Genomic DNA, 16,771 nt, shown 5'->3' with positions numbered 1-16,771 from the left:
CTTGTTTCTAGCAATCAGGTCTACCTTCAAACATTAACTTTAAAGACTTCCAGGCCTGATAGCATCACCTAGCAACAGGATTTTTCTATTGTCATTGTCCGTGTTGCTCTGATTGCTGCCAAGCATCCATTGCTGTATTCTAATTAATTTTCCAGGAAATTGTGTCATAAATATGCCACAGGAGGATATGGGAACACAACAGTCTAACTTTTGGCATTCGTGATCAATATTGTTGTTGTAATGAATTACAAAAGGTTGTTTTCTTTTCAATGATATTCAAAATTATTTCTATAAATGTGACTGCTGAAAACAGTAATATATGGAACCATTGAGATTACTTTACAAGGTAGATTTTTTTCTCATCCTTGGAGAAAGCCTTTACCCACTGCCTGTATAGCGGTAAACCTCAAGTGCATTATTCATGAATTTCTGTCCATTGATGCCACTTACAAAATGGCCACAACAGGCCATAACTTCCTACTGGCATCAGAAAGTGATGGCCTGTTGCAAAACCAACAAGAAAATACATGCTTAACTGCCCTGCAAATCTGCGTTCACCATTCCAATCCCGGGGGGTGCTTGGGGCTTGCACTGAAATACACCTCGCAGGCCCCAGCGAAGTGCAAATCTGGCGAAGCCATGCCCCCAAATGCTGCAGCTAGGGCAGGCAATGCCCTGTGAGGGCAGCATTTTACAGAAGAGTTTTAAAGGGACAAGGAGGCCCAAGGATCCTCATAATTTTAAAGGCATTTCTCAGCTTTTGTTTTGTTATTTCTTTTAAACAGTTAATGTTGTTGTTATTGACTCATTCTAAGTATAATTATTTAATTTCTTTTAATGATGGAATATAATTTTTAGTCAAGATTTATAAGTTAACTTATTTGTTCTTATTTATTTTAAATCTGTAACCTTATTAAATGACTTTAAGCGTAGCGTGCTTAAAAGTATTCGTAATCTTTGCATTTAGAAGATGGCAACTCATAATAACGTGGTGAAGAAAAGGAGTCAAAACTTCACAGAAGAGGAATTGAATATTCTTTTAAAAGAGGTGGAGGAAAGGCACATGTACATCCCAGGGTGTGGAAGATCTAAGCCTCCGAGGAAACTTCAGAGCATGGCTTGGAAACAGCTTGCAGCAGTTCTTATTGCCAACAGCATTATGCCTAGGATGGTGGATCAGTGCCATTAGAAACTGAATGATTTAATGCATTCAGCCAAGGTATGTATTCTGCATACATAAAGTAATTTCCAAAAACTTAAAATCCTAGGTTGTGACTTTAAAAATTAAGAAGCATAGAGCCATAGGAAAGCTACGGTGCAGAAAGAGGCCATTCAGCCCATTGTGTCTGCGCCAACCTAAAAGGGAAAAAATAAACTAGCTGCTCATTTTAGTTCCACTTTCTAGCACCTGGTTTGGCCTTTCTAGCTTTGCAGGTAACAGCACTTCAGATGCAGGTCCACCAACTTAGGCAGTGAATTCCAGACAGCCAGCACCCTCATGTCCCCTCTATTCCTTCTACCAATCACCTTAAATCTATGCCCCCTGGTAATTGACCGCTCAACGAGTGGAAACAAGTCTTTCCTGTCTACCCTATCTAGGCCTCTCATAAATTTGTACCCCTCAATTAGGTCACCGCTTAGCCTCCTCTGTTCTAAGGAAAACAACACTAGCCTATCCAATCTCCCCTCACAGCTGCAATTTTCAAGCCCTGGCAAAAATCTTGTAAATCTCGTCTGCACTCTCTCCAGAGCAGTTATGTCCTACCTGGAATGTGGTGACCAGAACTGTACACAAAATCCCATCTGTGGCCCAAGCAGTGTTTTATCCAGTTCCATCATTACATTCCTGCTTTTGTTATCAATACCTCGCCCAATAAAGGAAAGAATTCCATATGCTTTCTTGATCACTTTGTCCAGCTGTCCTGCCACCTTTAAGGACCTGTGGACATGCACTCCAAGGTCTCTCACTTCCTCAACCCTTCTCAATAACTTCCCATTTATTGAGTATTCTCTTGCTTTATTCGCGCTGTCCAAATGCATTACCTCACACTTTTCCGGATTGAATTCCATTTGCCACTTCTCTGCCCATGCAATCAAACCATTAATATCATTCTGAAGTCAACAGCTATCCTATTCACTATCAACTACATGGCCAACTTTTGCGTCATCTGCAAGTTTACTAAGCATGCCTTCCATATTAAAGTCTAAATCATTAATAATACACCAAACAGCAAGGGCCCCAACGCTGAGCCCTAAGGAACACCACTGGAAACCGTTTTCTATTCGCAAAAACATCCATCAACCTTTATCCTTTGTTTCCTGTCAATGTGTCAATTCTGGATCCAACCTGCCACCTTTCCCTGTATCCCATGAGAACTCACTTTCCTGACCAGTGTGCCATGTGCGATCTTGTCAAATGCCTTACTGAAATCCACGTAGACAACATCCACTGCACTACCCTCATCAATCCTCCTTGTTACCTGATACCTGAAAAGTCAGAAATTTTTGTTCTGTCTAATAAATTTGAGGTATCAAAAATGTAGTTGCCTTGGAAATACTTTGAACTAGTTATATCCAATCTTGATAAGACAATACAGTTTCTTTGCTAACTTTGAGAGGTGTTGTAAAATGCGGTTACCTTGGAGATGGCTCTGACTTTGTCATAAGTGTAATAATGGAACAAAAGGTCCTCCAGCGTACAAGCTTTCATTGGTCTCCAGAAGTCATAAAATATGTCACAGGACAGGACAGTCAGTTTTTTTTAATAAAGAATTCCAGTTCTTTCTTTAGACGTAACTGGTCCATAATGCCCAGGAACGCTCACTGACAGCAGGGGGCTGGTATACATTAAAGACCTAACTGAACAGGAGGAGCACATATGGAGGCTGATGGGTCTCTCCAGCCCCATGATAAACAGCGGTGGGTCAGATGTGGGGATAAGCGAAGGTGAAAAATGCTGAGTTCTCACACCATCAAGATGACAGTGGATTTGTTACAAAAAATAATTGTGTTTTTTTTGCTCTCACAGATGGCATGGTCACATCAGGTGCTAACACAGGTGAGTTTGGGGCAGCAGCAGAAAGAGGTCAGGATGTAACAGAGGCAAGTTCATCACAGCAATGCAGCATAGTAGCTGTAGCGGAGGAGCAAGAGGCCTTGCAGTAGGGTGAGGTTTTAGACCTTGAAGGTGATGCTGTGCAAAGTCCTGTTGATGATAAATGTAATGGTGATTGGGGAGGGGGAGGCCTGTGATGATGTGGCTGCTGTGTCAGAGGGAGGGCACTCAGAACCTTCAGGAAGTGAGGAGCCTGTGGCATTGGCAGCAGAAGCTCCCCCTCCTTCACAACTAAACAAATAACTTGTGGCCCATGCAAGTGATGATGAAGATGCTGAGTTAAATTTGACCGCCTGTATCAGGATCTGGCACAGAGGGGTGAAAGTTGTGAGGCCAATTCACAACTGCAATAACAGGGCCTCAATAGGCATTTGCCAGCATCTGCAAAGATTAACTGAGGTCAATACTGAGCATGTCCAAACTTCTCAGGAGCAGGATGAGCTTATGGGACAGCACAATGATTGTCTGTCAGATCCTATCTAAAATGGTAACACATGCAACTGCACCTCCTGTCCAGGTATGTCTTCTTGATTAACAACCCGAAAAGTTTAACTTTATGGAACATAGCAACAGCAGTAAGCCATTTAGCTCCTCAAGACAGTCCTGTTATTCTGTGAGTTCATGGCTGAATTTGTATTCAAACTTGATTCAGCCAAAACCTTTTATAACCTTGGGTAGCAAAAATCTCTCGGTCTCAGATTTAAAGTTGTTAATTGTGCTCGTTGTTGTGTAATATGCCATTAATAGATATCAACACAACATCATGAAAAGGAAATTGTGTTTTGTGACCCAGTCTTAGTTTCAATTTTTGCTTTGAGCAGAGCACACACACTCACAGTGCTGATGTCTTTTAAGTTTTATACCTATGAATAATTGTTCCCATGTGCCTAGTCTTAATAAATGAACCCACAAATTGTTTACCAATCCCTTATGAGCAACTGGTGTCTTGTGTCTTGTACAGTAAATAAGCACAAGGTATTGTATCATTATAACATGACATGGTGATCAACAATGGTGGCCAGGATTTTCCATGCCCGCCGGCATCGGAAGTTCCATGTTCACCGTTGATGCTCATAATGGATGATGGGAGAGGAAGGGCTAGGATCAGCAGGAAAAGGAAGACGGGTTGGCGGGGGTGAGTTTGGGTGGAGGGGAATGAAGGTGTCAGGATGAGGTAAGGTTGTGGGGGGAAGAATGAAGGTGTCAGGATGGGGCGAGGTTGGGAGGTGGGGGAATGAAGTTGTCAGGATGGGGTGAGGTTGGGAGGGAGGATTGAAAATGTCAGGATGTGTTGAGATTGGGAAGAGGGGAATGAAAGTGTCGGGGTGGAGGTTGGGAGGTGGGTGGGAAAATGAGGGGAGAGAGGGTTACAGGGGAGAAGGCAGCAACTGAGCAGGCAGGTGTTAGGGGGTGGAAGGGGGAAGGAATACGAAGGGGGGAAGGGGGGCATGTACAAGTGAACATGCATGGGAGGGGAATGAAGGGTCCATTCCTGGGGAGTGAACCGAGGGTGGGCATGGTATGGAGGGAGGGTGAGAATGATTAAGGGCAGAGTGAAGTAGTAAGGTGGGAGGGTGAGGCTTCGACGGTAGCGATAGAAGGGACGGCAAGGTGGTTGGCGGGGACCCGGAGGCAGACACGAGCCCTGGGGGTAGGAAGGAGGAGGTTGAGGAGGTGAATATATATGGGGGTGAGAGTTTTGGGAAGGAAGGGAACAAGCATGTTCACCTGGACATCTCCGAAGGAAAAGAGTTGTAGGTGATAGGTAAGAGATGGGAGGTGGAATTTGATGCTGGCGGGGTGGGGGGTGGGGGGGTGGTCAACTGCAATGGGGTAGAGGAAATTGGTGACTGGGAAAGGGTAAAGGATGGGGAGTGAAAGTAAAACAGAATTAACGCATGCAGCCCAAATCAAAAGTGAAATGAGAATCGTGATGGGTGAGATCATGTGCTGCATGGGAGTGTGATCATTGGGTGAACAGAGATACAGGTCAGCTCGGATGGACAACTGAAAGTGAACCCCAGCAGGCAGCATTGAAAATGCTCAGAACATTGAGATCAGTGAGAAACATGAAGGACCTGTGTGCATGGGAGAGTGCTTGCCCAAGGCTCCAAAAGGCCCTGCCACACATGCACTTTTCCCTCCAGAATCATTTGTGAGCTGGCTGCTCCCTCTGTGGTGATGGGTCTTCCAGGCTGCTTATTTCCACCTCTTCACTGGACGATGATTCCACTTGGCTGCAGATGAGGATGTAGATGGAGCTGAGGGGCTGGGTGGCTGAGGGTTTAGGTCTCTTGGCAGAGCTCCCTGTGAACCAAAGTAGAGATAAGTAGGGCATGGCAGCAGAGTCAAAGGCAGAAGAGAGAGCACTCACAGTTGTGTTGAGGGAGGGATGCTGTGGTGCAGAATTCTCAGATGGGTATTCACCACCAACCTCACAATCACCACAGGCACGTTGCACATCCTCACTAGTCTGCGCGCTGGCAAACTCCTCAAAGTAAGTGAGGGCCCTAATGTGGGCCATTCCACCCTTGGTCTGGGACCCCTCCCTGCTGATGTGAGCAAGCTTCTTCTGCATAAAAATAGATGCAGAGACTGTGAGCAGGATACATGGCACTGCATGGGATATTTGTATGGTGAGCGGTGTCATGGACAAGAATGAGGATGTGAACTCCAGAGGATATGAGCCTGATGGAGGTTTGACGGTGTGTGTGAGAGTTAGTGGCGTGTCCCTTGAGGTGTGAGATCCCTGTGGATGTGTGATGGGTTTGTGACTGTGTGAGTTGGGAGCGATGAGAACAGTGAGTTACTCTGGCAGAACGGATAAGACCATTCATTTTGTAGCAGTACTGGGTAGTTGTCCCCTTTTGCAGGGCATTGGCACTGACCACCACTATCACTGCCTCCCAAACCTGGTTGCAAAAGCCGCTGCCCATCCTGCAGCTCGAGCTGTGGTGGAGAACATCCCAGCGGGTCTCCATGGCATCCAAAAGGTGTTCCAGTGACATATCACTAAACTTGGGCGCTACAGTCTTCTTGCCTTTCGTGGACACCTTCCCTGCAATAGTCTTGGGCTGGAAGCACTGAGATGTGTACGCATGCAAGACATTAAATATGGTGCCCGGCGTGATGAAGCGACGAGGTGGTGACGGACAGGTGAAGAGAGCCCGCTCCCATGGAAATGGCGTGTTTCCTGGGAATGTATAAATAATGTGGTGAGTTTGGAATGATACAGTGTGAAAACCCGCCATCGCGGCCGACCCGTGAACCATTGTTTCACCTGCCTGCTTCCTCACTTAGAGCGAATCTGAGGCGATTCCGCCCGATAAGACAAGTGGCAATAAGATTAAGCAAAGGTGTGATGTGGTGAACAGCATTCGATCGTGCTTATTTAATTTATTATTGGCCAAGATTGATAAAGGGACAAGTGCCAACATCCTACCTCTGAGAATTCTAAAAGACATGTATTCACAGATGTGAAAGGCCATGGCTAAACCTACTGCGGTGAACCTTGTAATGTACAATGGTTCATTAATCCCATGTGCAGGATGCATTGTCCTGGAGTGCAAGTACAATCAATCCTCCTGGGTGTCACAGATGTTCTACAGTCCAGCAATTGCAGGTCTACCTGCATGCCGTGACCTCACACTAATAACAATCCATGGAATCTGTCAGACATCACAAGGCAGATCTACCCCAGAAACTACTCCTATCACTTCAGTTCATGACCTAACATTGAAATATCCAGAATGTTTTGACAAAATTGGCAGTTTCAAGGGAGCAGCACCATTACACTTGAAGGAGAATGTCAGTCCGTCAATTGATCCACCATGTAAGTGCAGCAGCCACGTACAAGAAAAACTGAATGTCAAGCTTGGCAAAACTGAGAAAGATGGAATCATTAGAAGAGAACAAGAGCTCACAGATTGATGCAGCGCAATCACATGTGTCATAAAGAAGGACGGATCTTTGAGAGTATGCCTCGATCAACGATGTTTAAACACAGCTTTGAGACACTGCCCTTACAAAATACCCACATTAGACGAGTTAAATGAGGTTTTCAGTTGCAAAATTCTACTTGCAGCTTGATGGCAAGCATGGTTACTGGTCAGTACACCTTGCGGAGAAGTCCCAAGTGCTTACTACATTTCGTACCCCATTCGGATGTTACTGTTTTCAACGACTTCCTTTCAGCCTATCTATTAGCCAACATCTCCTTCAATCTCAGATGGACCACATTACATGACTGTACCAGGATGCATCTGTATCACATATGATATAGCTGTTGTGAAAAGAATGAGGCAAGAACATGACCATACTCAGCATTTATTAAAGCAAGTGACATGTAATGAAGGATTGGTGTTCAACAGTCTGATGTGTGACATTAACATGCAGCAGATCCATTTTTCCAGTTCTGCTTATTTCAGTGCTGGTATATGACCTGATCCAAGTAAAATAGAGGTTGTTAAGACCATGCCAATTCCTCAAGATAAGGATGATCTTTAACGATGTCTAGGTCCCTTTAATTTCTTGTCTCCTTACATTCCCAACTTCACCCAAAAAATCTTCATCGCTAAAGAAATTGTTGAGAAAGGATGTGACTTTCCCCTGATACAAAAATCACCAATACCTCTTTGAAGCACTGAAACAATCAGAAGCATCAACATTGCAATTTTACAATCCTAGGGATACACCTACCTTGGAGATAGACGCCTCACATGTCTGGGAGCAGACATATTCCAAAAACATTTGCTTCAAAGTCTCTGTAACACAATCCAACTACTCTAACTTCAAGTGGGAAACTTTAGCTTTAGTGTTTGGAATCATGCTGTTTCAAACCTATCTATTTGGCAAAAGATTTGTGGTAGATACCAACCCCAAGCCATTGGAAGGGATTTGGCGAAAACTATTCATTAGTGCACCACCAAGATTGCAAAAATTCAAGGTTATGACTGTGAGATTAGATACAAGCCAGGTAACCTGATGTTCACATCGGATACACTTAGCAAATTGCCTAACCCAGTGAAAACAGAAGATATATCCTTAAGTTGACAAGATGGCTTCATTGGCATTGAATTTGAAGATGTTCTCCATGTTGATCTGGTACATTTTGCACAACACAAATGAAAGCAAGAATAAATGGTGAAAGATTTAACATTATAGACACTGAGGGAAACCATTTTTGAAGGAGAGTCTGATTCAATTCAACATGTTCATAAACATGTGAGACAATTTTGATCTTGGCGGGATGAGCTTGGTAGGCAGGTCAACATACTGGAATCTTTGCGACCTTATATTCTTCAACAATCTCATTGCTCACACATGGGCATAGATCAGATGAGAAGACTCATAGTAGAGATAGTTTATTGGCTGGGTATGAACAATGACATTGAAGTCGTCATCAAAAAGTGGGAAGCATGGCAAGAACAGGTGCCAAATCAGCACAAAGAGCCATTGATTCCACATAAAGTTCCCATCCATCCTTGGTCCAAAATCGCATCCAACCTCTTTCATGTCCATGTCACTGACTTCATCATCATTGTCGACTATTTTACCAAGTACCCCATTATTCAATAATTGCACAATACATTGAGCAGAACTGTCGTGCACACTCCAAGTGATATTTTCAGTTTAATTGGTGTGCCTAGAGAGATCATTATAGATAATGGCCCACAATTTATTGGTAAGTCATGTCAGGATAGTTATGAAAAGTGAAATATCGACCACACCACTTCTTCTTCTCATTATCCTAGGTGCAATGACCTAGCTGAATGAAGGATTCGCATGGTGTAATCTAATTCTCAGTGTTACATCTGGGCGCAACAGCTTTAAGTGCAACTATTCTATTAGCAGCAGAGCTCATGTTTAGCAGACCAGTGTGTACCAATTTAACTACTCTTGCCCATTTTACTCTCTTAGAAACTAGAGATACACATTTAAAACTACAAGAGAAGATGACCAACATGCACAATAAAAATGCAGGTGCAGACTTGCAAAGTTTGCAATTAGGACAATAAGTTTGCATCCGGGGTCCCACAGAAGGTATGTGGCAACCAGCCGAGGTGACAAGGATTTGTTCAGAACCAAGGTCCTATGAAGTTATTACACAAAAATGTTCAACATAACCGAGGACAGATCAGATCCACCACATCCTCAGATACTTTACAGTCCTACTGCATCAAGGGCAAGATCCTAAATGCAGCCAGGAACAAAATCCGAGAATGACAATACCAAGTAACACTGTGAGTAATTAAATACATCTCTAGACAAAGTTACCATCACAAGACCTGGGGTATACCAATAGATTATCCTTATGGTTTAGAGACTCATAGATTCATCAATTCCATGCACTTATGTCATGGTAACTAAACATGAATATACATTGTAAGTAGTTATACTTCTTTCGGGGTGGAGGGGGGCAAGTCTCTTTAAAAAGAAAGGGGGATTTCAGCATGACATCACTAGTGTCATGACTGAGTATCACTTTTCTTTGAGCAAAGCACACACACAACCACACACACACAAACCCACACAAACCCACACAAACCCACACACACACATACAGTTCCAATGTCAAGTTTTATATCTATGTATAACTGTTCTCGTGTACCTAGACTTAATAAATGAACCTGCAATGTGTTTACCAAATCTGTTATGATTGATTGGTACCTTGTTTCTTGTACAGCAAATAAGCCCAAGTTATTATATCATTATAATAACATGACACCAGCATCTGAATTACCTGGAAAAACTCAGCAGTTCTGGCAGCGTCGGCGGAGAGGAAAAGAGTTGACATTTCGAGTCCTCATGGCCCTTCAACAGACTGATCATTCTTCACAAGGAGAGGGAAATATAAGCTGGTTTAAGGCGGGGAGGGGGTGGGGGAGGAGAAGTGGAGGGGAGGGTATTGTTAGGATAGGAGCAGATCATCAAAAGATGTCACAGACAAAAGAACAAAAGAACACAGGTGTTGAAGCTGGTGATATTATCTAAACGAATGTGCTAATTAAGAATAGATGGTAGGGCACTCAAGGCATAGCTCTAGTGGGGGTGGGGGAGAATAAAAGATTTAAAAATAATAGAAATAGATGGGAAAAGAAAAATCTATATAACTTATTGGGAAAAAAAAACAAAAGGAAGGGGGAAGAAACAGAAAGGGGGTGAGGAGAAGGAGGGAGCTCAAGACCTAAAATTGTTGAATTCAATATTCAGTCCAGAAGGCTGTAAAGTGCCTAGTCGGAAGATGAGGTGCTGTTCCTCCAGTTTGCGTTGGGCTTCACTTGAACAATGCAGCAAGCCAAGGACAGACATGTGGGCAAGAGAGCAGGGTGGAGTGTTAAAATGGCAAGCAACAGGGAGGTTTGGGTCATTCTTGCAGACAGACCGCAGGTGTTCTGCAAAGCGGTCGCCCAGTTTACGTTTGGTCACTCCAATGTAGAGGAGTCCGCATTGGGAGCAACGAATACCGTAGACTAAGTTGGAGGAAATGCAAGTGAAATGCTGCTTCACTTGAAAGGAGTGTTTGGGCCCTTGGACGGTGAGGAGAGAGGAAGTGAAGGGGCAGGTGTTACATCTTTTACGTGGGCATGGGGAGGGGCCATAGGTGGGGGTTGAGGAGTAGGGGGTGATGGAGAAGTGGACCAGGGTGTCCCGGAGGGAACGATCCCTACGGAATGCCGACAGGGGGGGTGAAGGGAAGATGTGTTTGGTGGTGGCATCATGCTGGAGTTGGCGGAAATGGCGGAGGATGATCCTTTGAATGCGGAGGCTGGTGGGGTGATAAGTGAGGACAAGGGGGACCCTATCATGTTTCTGGGAGAGAGGAGAAGGTGTGAGGGCGGATGCGCGGGAGATGGGCCGGACTCGGTTGAGGGCCCTGTCAACGACCGTGGGTGGAAAACCTCAGTTAAGGAAGAAGGATGACATGTCAGAAGAACTGTTTTTGAAGGTAGCATCATCGGAACAGATGCGATGGAGGCGAAGGAACTGAGAGAATGGGATGGAGTCCTTACAGGAAGTGGGGTGTGAGGAGCTGTAATCGAGGTAGCTGTGGGAGTCGGTAGGCTTGTAATGGATATTGGCGGACAGTCTATCACCAGAGATTTAGACAGAGAGGTCAAGGAAGGGAAGGGAAGTGTTAGAGATGGACCACGTGAAAATGATGGAGGGGTGGAGATTGGAAGCAAAATTAATAAATTTTTCCAAGTCCCGACAAGAGCCTGAAGCAGCACCGAAGTAATCATCGATGTACCAGAGAAAGAGTTACTGCACTCCGTTCTCTCAGGTCTAACCCTGACATTGTCATCAAACCCACTGACAAGGGTGGTGCTGTTGTTGTCTGGCGCACTGACCTCTACCTTGCGGAGGCTGAGCGTCAATTTGCAGACACTTCCTCCTACCTCTCCCTGGACCATGACCCCACCACTGAATATCAAGCCATTGTTTCCAGGACTGTCACTGACCTCATCTCCTCTGGGGATCTTCCTCCCACAGCCTCCAACCTGATAGTTGCCCAACCTCGGACGGCCCGCTTCTACCTCCTACACAAAATCCACAAACAGAACTGTCCTGGTAGACCGATCATGTTAGCTTTCTCCTGTCACACAGAACTCATTTCTCGTTATCTTGACTCCCTTCTCTCTCCCCTTGTCCAGTCCCTTCCCACCTACATCCGTGATTCCTCTGACACCTTACGTCACATCAACAATTTCCAGTTCCCTGGCCCCAACCGCTTCCTCTTCACCATGGACGTCCAATCCCTCTACACCTCCATCCCCCACCAGGATGGTCTGAGGGCCCTTAGCTTCTTCCTCGAACAGAGGCCCGAAATATCCCCATCCACCACTACTTTCCTCCATCTGGCTGAATTTGTTCTCACACTGAACAATTTCTCCTTCAACTCCTCTCACTTCCTCCAAATAAAAGGTGTGGCTATGGGTACCCGCATGGGCCCCAGCTATGCCTGTCTCTTTATGAGGTATGTGGAACATTCCTTGTTCCAGTCCTACTCCGGCCCCCTTCCACAACTCTTTCTCCGGTACATCGATGATTACTTCGGTGCTGCTTCATGCTCTCATCAGGACTTGGAAAAATTTATTAATTTTGCTTCCAGTCTCCACCCCTCCATCATTTTCACGTGGTCCATCTCTGACACTTCCCTTCCCTTCCTTGACCTCTCTGTCTCAATCTCTGGTGATAGACTGTCCACCAATATCCGTTACAAGCCTACCAACTCCCAAAGCTACCTTGACTGCTCCTCACACACCACTTCCTGTAAGGACTCCATCCCATTCTCTTAGTTCCTTCGCCTCCGTCGCATCTGTTCCGATGATGCTACCTTCAAAAAGAGTTCCTCTGACATGTCCTCCTTCTTCCTTAACTGAGGTTTTCCAGCCACAGTCGTTGACAGGGCCCTCAACCATGTCCGGCCCATCTCCCGCGAATCCGCCCTCACGCCTTCTTCTCCCTCCCAGAAACATGATAGGGACCCCTTGTCCTCACTTATCACCCCACCAGCCTCCGCACTCAAAGGATCATCCTCCGCCAATTCCGCCAACTCCAGCATGATGCCACCACCAAACACATCTTCCCTTCACCACCCCCGTCGGCATTCCGTAGGGATCGTTTCCTCCGGGACACCCTGGCCCACTCCTCCATCACCCCCTACTCCTCAACCCCTACCTATGGCCCCTCCCCATGCCCACACAAAAGATGTAACACCTGCCCCTTCACTTCCTCTCTCCTCACCGTCCAAGGGCCCAAACACTCCTTTCAAGTGAAGCAGCATTTCACTTGCATTTCCCCCAACTTAGTCTACTGTATTCATTGCTCCCAACGCGGTCTCCTCTAAATTGGAGAGACCAAACGTAAACTGGGCAACCGCTTTGCAGAACACCTGAGGTCTGTCCGCAAGAATGACCCAAACCTCTCTGTTGCTTGCCATTTTAACACTCCACCCTGCTCTCTTGCCCACATGTCTGTCCTTGGCTTGCTGCATTGTTCCAGTGAAGCCCAACGTAAACTGGAGGAACAGCACCTCATCTTCCGACTAGGCACTTTACAGCCTTCTGGACTGAATATTGAATTCAACAACTTTAGGTCTTGAGCTCCCTCCACCATCCCCACCCCCTTCCTTTTGTTTTTTTTTCCCAATAATTTATATAGATTTTTCTTTTCCCACCTATTTCCATTATCTTGAAATGTTTTACGCTCTCCCCAACCGGACTAGAGCTATACCTTGAGTGCCCTACCATCCATTCTTAATTAGCACATTCGTTTAGATAATATCACCAACTTCAACACCTGAGTTCTTTTGTTCTTTTCTCTGTGACATCTTTTGATGATCTGCTCCTATCCTAACAAACCCCCACGCCCCTCCACTTCTCCACCCCACCCACCCCCCCACCCCACCTTAAACCAGCTTATATTTCCCTCTCCTTGTAAAGAAAGATCAGTTCTGTTGAAGGGTCATGAGGACTCGAAACGTCAACTCTTTTCTTCTCTGCCGATGCTGCCAGACCTGCTGAGTTTTTCCAGGTAATTCTGTTTTTGTTTTGGATTTCCAGCATCCGCAGTTTTTTGTTTTTATGACACCAGTATACCAGTTTCTATTTATTTTTGCTTCCTAATTTCACTTCTGAAAGGTCCTGCTTTTTTCTTTAGAGTAGCCCCCAGACCAAGCCTCCCCATCTGTTTCTCTTTAACTCCCTTACCAATTCCTTTCAAAATCATAAAACCTTGAATCAAATTCCCAATTACCTTCTGCATCCCAGGGAGTGCAAGCCTATATATGTAATCTCACCTCCACCTTCTGAAGGGCAACTAAGGATGGGCAATAAATGCTGGCCCAGCCAGCGAAGCCCACATCCCATGAATAAATTTTAAAAAAAACTCCTACCAAGGCCAATATATGTTTTCTAAGCTGCAACGCCCAGACCTGTACAGAGTACTTGAGATGTGCTCTAACCAGGACTTTGTGTAGCTGAAGCAAAACTTCCTCATCTTTATATTCTAGTCCTCACATTGTCCCAGTGTAGGTAGGCTAACATTCCATTAGCCATTTTGATTGTTTTTTTGCACTTGACTACAATATTTTGCTGACCTATATACATGGAGCCGCACATCTCTGAACTACCAGTGTTCCTAGCTTTTCACCATGAAAATAAATAGTCAGATTTATTAATTTTGGTCCAAAATATATGACTTCACATTTAACTACATTGAAATCCATTTGCCCGTTTTGCCAACTGACTTAATCTTTCAACTTCTAACCTTCTACCTTCAAATCCATAAGCCTTAATTTTGGCTAATTGTCTTTTGTCTAGCATTGCGCAATAACCTCTATTGTGTAATCAAAGGTGATAACAAGCCCGAGGGTTGAGGTGAATTAATAAAAAACTTATGGACATTTGAAAAGCAAAATTTTAACATTTGAAAATACTAGATTTTGTTAAGGCTAACTTGCCTTCAATTCCATAAATTTTAATTGTAGCTAACATTATCTAATCTGGAATCTTATCAAATGCCATATGGAAGTCCATATAAACTACATCCACTGACATTCCCTTTGTATATCTCTTCTGTTGCTACCTCAAAAAAGTCCATCTGTTTTGTTACACATAAACTCTCCTTTGCAAGCCCATGGGCAAAATCTCCCCCCCCCCCCCCCCCCCGCCCCCTCCCCCCCCCCCCCCCCCGCCCCCCGTTGGGGGGGAAGTGCGGGGATGAGTATATGCGGGTGGCCCACCAATCAGGGGTACACTGCCATTTTTAGTGGGCGGGCCAATTAAGGCCCACCCAGCATGACGTCCGCAGGGCAGCCCTATGCGCTTCCTGTGCAGACAATTTGTTGGGACACGGACATAACATTAATTAAAAGTATCTCTTAATTTTTTGATTCAGCAGTGAAACCTCATCCCGCCTGTGGTTGAGGTTTCATGCTTTTTCAGGTGGCCGCCAGGGACATTGGACGGGCAGGTCCACTAATCAGATTAATTGTTTTTGAATGGCCTAAATAGGCTGTTGACAGGTCAGCAGGCTTTGCTCCCGCCGAACTGACAATCCAAATGACGAGGGGTGACATTGGGACGCATGACCGACATCACCCCGCGTTATTTTACGTGTCGGCGAGCGGGCCCTGCCCCCGATTACTGACCTGAAGATGCTGGCCCATGTTTTTTTCTCTCTCCAGTCAGCTCAACTTTCTGTAACTGCTTAGTCACTCTATCCTTACTTATGGATTACAATAACTTTCACACAACAGATGATAGATGGTAGTTAAAAACAAAAAAAAACAAAAAAAACTGTGGATGCTGGAAATCCAAAACAAAAACAGAATTACCTGGAAAAACTCAGCAGGTCTGGCAGCATCGGCGGAGAGGAAAAGAGTTGATGTTTCGAGTCCTCATGACGAGGGTCATGAGGACTCGAAACGTCAACTCTTTTCTTCTCCGCCGATGCTGCCAGACCTGCTGAGTTTTTCCAGGTAATTCTGATAGATGGTAGTTTCCTGGTTTCTGTCTCACTTCTTAAATAACAGAATTACATTTACAATTCTCCAATCTAAAGGAACAATTTCTTTTTCAAGTGAGTTTTGGAAGGTTATGGCTGTTGCATCTATAATTTCCTCACCAATTTCTTTCAAGCCGGGATGGAAGGCATCAATCAGGTCTTGGGGATATGTCAGGTTTTTTAAACATTATTTTCTTGCTTACGTTAGTGTTGGTGAGTTCCAGTTCTTGATTAATTACTAAATTCTTTGAAATGTCAAGTATTTCATCCTCTTCCTCTACTATGAAGGCTGACGCTAAGTAACCATTCAACAAATCTGCCAATTTGTTATTTCCATTTACAATATCACCTGCGCCTGTTTTTACAGAACTCACATTACCTTTGAAAACTCTTTTTAACTTCTAATCTTTTTTTCCTTCAGGAGACGCGGATGTCATTGGCTAGGCCAGCATTTATTGCCTCTCCCTAATTGTCCTTGAGAAGGTAGTGGTGCCTTCTTGAACCGCTGCAGTCCACGTGCTGTTAGGAAGGGTGTTCCAGGACTTTGAACCAGTGACAGTGAAGAAATGATGATGTAATTCCAAGTCAGGATGGTAAGTGACCTGCAGGGGAACTTCCAGGTGGTGGCATCCCCATGCATTTGCTGCCCTTGTCCTTCTAGGTAGTAAAGGTCACAGGTTTGGAAGGTGCTGTTAAAGGAACCTTGGTGAGTTACTGCAATGTATCTTGTAAATGGTACACACTGCTGCTACTGTGCATTGGTGGTGGAGGGCGTGAATGTTTAAGGTGGTGGATGGGGTGCCAACTAAACAGGGTGCTTTGTCCTGGATGGGTTGAGCTTCTTGAGCGTTATTGGAGCTGCACTCATCCAAGCAAGTGGAGACTATTCCATCACACTCCTGGCTTATGCCCTGTAGATGGTGGACAAGCTTTGGGGATTCAGGAGGTGAATTACTCTCCAGAGAGTTCTCAGCCTCTGACCTGCCCTTGTAGCCACAATATTTACATGACTGGTCTAGTTCAGTCTCTGGTTCATGGTAACCCCTCAGGGTATTGATAGTGGGAGAATCAGTGATGTTAATGCCGTTAAATGTTTAGGGTGATGGCCAGATTCAATCATGTTGAAGATGGTCATTGCCTGGCAGT

This window comes from Carcharodon carcharias, chromosome 6, assembly GCF_017639515.1.
Source record: "Carcharodon carcharias isolate sCarCar2 chromosome 6, sCarCar2.pri, whole genome shotgun sequence".
Taxonomy (NCBI): domain Eukaryota; kingdom Metazoa; phylum Chordata; class Chondrichthyes; order Lamniformes; family Lamnidae; genus Carcharodon; species Carcharodon carcharias.
The sequence above is the reverse complement of the archived record's forward strand: the minus strand, read 5'-3'. Positions refer to the sequence as shown.